Source organism: Bos javanicus, chromosome 11 (genome assembly GCF_032452875.1).
Source record: "Bos javanicus breed banteng chromosome 11, ARS-OSU_banteng_1.0, whole genome shotgun sequence".
In the NCBI taxonomy this organism is placed as follows: domain Eukaryota; kingdom Metazoa; phylum Chordata; class Mammalia; order Artiodactyla; family Bovidae; genus Bos; species Bos javanicus.
Genome location: NC_083878.1, coordinates 62,449,840 through 62,455,839, shown reverse-complemented (window position 1 = coordinate 62,455,839; position 6,000 = coordinate 62,449,840). Strand labels below are relative to the sequence as shown.

The 6,000-nt window shown below is 42.0% G+C and overlaps 1 protein-coding gene across 2 annotated transcripts in view; it reads left to right on the top strand.

Annotated features, from left to right (window-relative positions):
• Positions 1 to 1,341: 1,341 nt before the first annotated feature.
• The window catches only part of PELI1 (pellino E3 ubiquitin protein ligase 1), a 55,792-nt gene continuing 51,133 nt past the window's right edge, over positions 1,342 to 6,000 (top strand). For both annotated transcript variants that reach the window (XM_061432788.1, XM_061432787.1), the window contains exon 1: positions 1,342 to 1,432. The gene's annotated coding sequence lies outside the window, so the exon portion shown is untranslated. The remainder of the gene's footprint in view (positions 1,433 to 6,000) is intronic.

Sequence of the window (6,000 nt, the reverse complement as noted above, 5' to 3'; positions counted from 1 at the left end):
TCTCTTCACACCTGGCTGTCCCACATGGGCGTAGACTTAGCTGACCAGCCCAAAAGCATACTCAGACCTTGGTTCAGACTTCTCTTATTGCCAAATGAAAGTTGGTCAATGTACATACAGCAAACAATTTTCAACTTTCCACTTGTCTTTTGAACTTCTACTTCATAAAATTTGTATTTCTTGAAAATTGTAGGCCTTAAAATTTAAGAAATTTTTTAACATGGATGAAGTAAGATATAGTGATCTTAACCTTGAGCTTTACCTTTGCTGGCCTTAAAGTTGGATGTGACTGCGTGAAGAAATGATGGGAATCTGACAGTGGTGATGTTCCTAACCCTTTTATAACCTAATTAATTAAGATATTGGAAGCAACTGGTGGCTCAGATGGTAAAGAATCTGCAATGCAGAAGCCCTGGATTCCACCTCTGGGTCAGGAAGATCCCCTGGAGAAGGGACAGGCTACCCAATCCAGTATTCTTGCCTGGAGAATCCCAAGGAGCCTGAAGGGGCTACAGTCCTTGGGGTCACAAGGACTCCGACATGACTGAATGACTAACACCTTTCTACAAGTCTTAGGTTAAAAAACAAACAAACAAAGAACCTTAAATTTAAGGCAGAGAGGATACATTTGCGGGAGGGGAGGGAAATGGGTATTTGTGATCCCGAATTTATGGGATAAAATTAAGCAGCAGGGAAGACCAAGGAGATATGGTGAGGAAGTCAGATTTCACTGGGCACTTGGCGTGATGAGGTTAGAAGCTGGGGGTGGAGCGAAGTAGAAGGACTAGCCAAAAGTGGGATCCCTAACAGTACCATAATACAAGGAGGCCCTTGTTCAGTCAGCAGCCTCGCTTAACACGTTCCCTTCCTTAGTGTGTCGGTGACCATAGTAACAGTAGGGCCGAGCCTCCCTTCCGAGCATGCGCAGTGCAGAGCGAACGCAGACGCGTCCTCAACAACAATGTACATCTTTTTTCTTGAGGAGAACTACAACTCCCAAGAGACCGCTCGGCGTCGGCACACCGCCTCCCGCTGTGGCCCTGCCCTGTCCCCTCCCTCCAGTCCCGCCCTCCCGGTAGTCCCCTCCCCTCCCTCCGAGCGTGGGTCAGAGACCCAGAGGCGGTGGAACCGTCGGGGGGCGCCGCCGCCGCCGCCGCCTCCAGCAGCAGCACCAGCCTCGCCGCGCGTTCGGATTTGCCTCGAGCCCTCCCGGAGCGCATCACAAGGCGGATCCGTGGCTATTCCTCCGCCCGCGGCTTCTCCAGCGTTCGGCTCCGCGGCCAACTTCCCCTCGCTGGGCTCGGCCGGCTGGCGAGCAAGGCGGCGGCGGAACGCCGGGCTGTCTGCTCGCGCTGCCCGCGCACGCACACTTCTCCCCCCTCGCTCCGGGTCTCGGGGCCGTGCTGGGATTCCGGCCACCAGCAATTGTCCGGTGAGTGTGGCCGCAGGAGGGGTCGTGGCGGGGCCGCCGAGGGGTGCGGGCCAGGCAGGCGCGCAACTTCCTCAGCGGCTTACCGGGGCGGCCGGTCGGCGGGCTCTCCCCGCCCGCCTGCGCGCCCCCGCGCCGGAGGCGGCCGGGAGCGGAGTTTGCGGCGCCGGCATCCCGCGCCCTCGCAGGAGGAAGCGCCTTTGTCAGGAGCCTGCCCGGCGCGCCCTCCCCCTCTGCCTGGGAGCGGGCGCGAGGGTGGCCAAGTCCGAGCCCCGCGCCCGGCGCAGGGTCGCCAGCTGCCGGAGGGGAGCTCCGCGGGGGCTGGGAGCGAGACCGAAACCAAAGGGAAACAAAAGGGGTGATGGGCTTTTGTTTGTGCGAAACTGATAACTTCTTTTTCCTTTCCTTACATAACACAGACTTCCAAGTTAGTCATTCTTTTTATTATGATTATTGTCATCATCTCTGCGTGTCCCTTGCGTTTCCTTTCATCTTTGGATCTCAGAGCACTTAAAAACATTAATTAATTACACCTCCGGGGCCCCGACGAAACAAGTTAATAAGCCCGTTTCTGTAAGTGGGTAAACTGAGGTTCAGAAGAGCTCTCTAATTGATGGATACGCTTGCTCCTCCAGCGCACCTGGTGTCTGAAGACCTGAAAGCATTTATAAGTAAGAACTCGTTCTCCAGTGCCCCGTGGAAAAGTTAAAGATGTTCCTTTTACTTACAGGCTAACTAAAGTCTAAAAGAGGTCGAGGTACTTGTTAGGTAGTTCAAACAATAACTCTTCTTACATAGTATTTGCATTTTAAAACCTCAAAAGTCAATTGAAAAATGCCCGGAGTGGGGAAAATACTGTGATCATAAACTCACCTCACCCATCTACTTTTATTTTTTGTACATGTAGGTTTCTTACAAGGCAGACGAGCAGGGATGGGGGTGGGAGGACAGAGACTTTTTAACGTAGGCTTCACAGATTTTAATCACTGCACACAAGGAAATGTGTCTTGGTTTTAATAGCACCAACAGCCTTCCCATCGTTTAGTCATCAGATAATTGAGTGAGCGCTTTATCCACAAGGTGCTGGTTGTGCTAAGAACTGAAGGTTTAAATATACGAAAAGGTCATCTATTTGTTTTGGTTCAAAGACGATGTACTTCTCTTAGTCTGCAGAATGTTATTTTGTTTTCATAGCAGCTGATCTTTTGTTTAAGAACTTGGCTTTGTCTTTTTCTACATTGTGTATGTGTTACCTTCATAATTGAGCAGAAAGGTTAGTGTTTTTGTTGTTATTTACTTTGCATAGTAGTGTGAATTTAAATTTCTGAATTGTGGAGAAGGTTCAGTTTCTCCAGTTCTTGTTTCAATTTATGGCGTTTTCTTTGTAACTAACAAAGAGAAAATGTTTTCTCAGAGTGATCAGATTTATAGCTTTCAAAACATTGTCCTTCTTGTACAAATACAGCATACAAATTCCTTATGTTTTTCACTTGCACCAACAACCTCTTGTGGAGGAAGATAATTCTGAGGACAAGTTTATTTTGGTAGTTGACCCAAACTAGAAGGTACTGCAAATTTAAATCAAGCATCATTTCTGAGGTGAATAATGATCAGAACTGTAGTAACAAGACTTTTTCTTATCTGTAACTCTTTTCAATTTAATTTTGTGTTTTATAGTTGCCCCTAGATTTTAGATTCTGGTGATTCCATCAGAAAAGGGAAAGATGTTCTTATTTTGATATTTTCCCCCAGTCTTCTAACCTGTTCTCTTCCTGTAGTATCTTGAAAGAGATCTTGACTTTAAAACAAACAGTTGGAAAATAGAACAGTTAAGTGTATGGAAAGATGCATGTAGTGTAGTGGTTATAATACTAAATCTAATAAATTTAAGACTTTGAAAGAGAAAACTGTCACCTAGATTTTTATTAATAATACCAAAGTGCTGTCGTATAATAGTGGTATTTATTGACTTTAAAAAAGAAAAAGAGATCCTGGGAATTGTCTCTTTGTGGAAGATTTGGGGGCAGGGAGAAATCTGTGCTCTCCTTAATATTTTCATTGAAGTGACCTTACAGTTGGTTAAGTTGAACTTTCTCTGCAGCATTTACAACCCAGATTTACCAAAGGCATTTATTTGTACTTTAAGAAAGCTACTAACACAATGTCTGCTCAGTCACTGGAGTCCAAAGGCAGAAGTTAGTGTTGACTGTCAAAAGCCTGGCATTGCAGGTTTTCCTAGTTTCTTTGGAACCCCTTAAAGGAAATGACTGAAAAAGTACAGGGCAGGGAACTGAGTCTAGTATGCTAACTGCTGCTGAGCCAAGTTTCAAGGGGAGGCGTAAATGTGCTTCCATCCGTCTTTGTTTCAGCTTCCTTTCAGGTTGTCAAAATGTCACTTCTATATGAAGAGTTCTGTGAATTCAGAATATGCCTTATTGTGGTTGTCCAGTAGGTCAGATGATAAGGACTGTAGTAGTCATGTTCTGTGAAGAACTGTTTACAGACAGAAGCTTCTGTAGCTAAAAAGAGATTTTAATCTGGACGAGTTTGAAAACTAACATTCTCACATAATATGCCTTAATCATGGCACATCAGTAGAGACCTTTTCTCATATTTATTGAATCAGGAAAACTTATATGGATTATTTTGTTACATCTGTTGTAATTGTATATATGAAAACATAATGACAAGCACATGATGGCACTGAGAGGTGGTGCTAGAAGTTTCTTTGGAAAAATCATGCTGTTCCATGAAGTTGCATTTGTGTCTTTTAATTGAGGAGAATAAAAAAATGTAAAAGCCAGTAGAAAGAAGAAGGAAAATCGGTAGAATGAAGGAAACCCGATGAAGATATTTTTAAAGAGTACAATAATACAGATTCCCGGCAACAGTATGTAAGGGACAAAATTCTAGCTAAAGTCAGTAAACAGTAAATTCCACTTAGCACTTTCTGTTTATAGATCACTAGCCTTGTTTTCCAGATTCTCTCTAAATATATCACATAGGAAATGTAAATAGAAATCATTCCTTCAAGGGATTTGAGTTGTTGGGAGGTTTTGTTTTTTTTTTTACACACATGGTAAGGGGGGTTTTTTGTTTTTCTTTGTTAGAGTTCGACCTCTGTTAGAGAACAGTTTCCCCCAGACTAATGTGTAGGAACCTCAGTGCAAGAAATACTGGACACTGAAAGAACTAGATATAATTTCAGGTTGTACCACTAGCTTTTATATATATATATATATATATATATATATATATATATATATATATTCTCTCAAAAGAGCAATTCTAATAATTGTTCCTTCCAGAGGTTGAAAATAATTGCACGTAGTAAGTCTTACATAGTTTTTGTTTTTGCTGAATGAATTTGCAAGATAAAGAGAAAGCACAAGATTTCTTGAGTCAAAGAATTTATTTCATTTTGAATAGAGGTAACTAATTGAAACATGAACATCTGATTGAAGCCCTTCAATTAGCATAGCTTTCTTCAGAAATAAACTCAAAGGGAAAGAGCTTCATCAGGTACTTTAAAAGAACTGAATTGCAAATGAGTCTAAGAAGACCTGGTTATTTTTTTCAGAATGTTGTACATGTTTTAGATATTTTGCTACGATAAACTCCATTTCAGAGAAATAGAGTTCTACAATTACTCCTTATATCACCCCCGTAATACTTTTTTACACTTCAAAATACCATTTACAGAAAATAGAATATGTTGCTGGTGCCTATGAGAAAATCCTGACATTTGTCATCCCCCAGTTAATCATGACCATCCATGTAGTTAAAAAAAAAGTTTTTAATTGAATACACATGTAATTTACTTCCTTCCTTCCTTTTTGAGGTGTTTATTGCTGATCTTTTATTTTATAACGTACCTCTAGGGATGTTGCTACTTCTAAAAGTATGTAGTACCCCCGCTTAGTTTCCCACCATGTTCTGCAGTTTTTCCTATTAATTTTTTGGCTACAATTTGCTTTTCCCTCTAAATTGTCTAAAATGAGCTAAGAAATATTGAAACATACTTGACAAGAAATACAGTCAGTAATTTATTATGCTAAGCTTCAGCTAAATTTCAAAATACAAGGTTCATTGAATCTATTTTGGAAATAAGAAATTTACTTACTTTAAAGGTGGCGGATATAGCTAGTAGATTTCAACTTGGGTACCAAATCTGATTGCCTGGTGGTACTGCCTAGAGTGCCATGTAGAAAACATGGAGTCCTGGTTCAGGCTCAGCAGGGCAGAGTGCTGTGATTAGCAATTTCTGCTGTGCACTTTTGGCATGAATGCCAAACATTCATTTAGTGTTTTTTGGATGCCTTTTATGTGTCAGGCATTGGTCTAAATGCTAATAGCACACAAACTAAAATCTCTGCCTTATGGTGTTTACATTTTAGTAGGGACACAGACAATAAAATAAGTAAAATATTTTGTGTTTTAATGACAAATGACCTGGATTCTTTTAAGAAATAAATAGCAAGAAATCAGAGAGGGAGGGGTAATATAACTTTAAAAGCAACTCAAGGGTCATATCCATCAAATGCATTGTATGGTCCATAGATCCTGCTTTG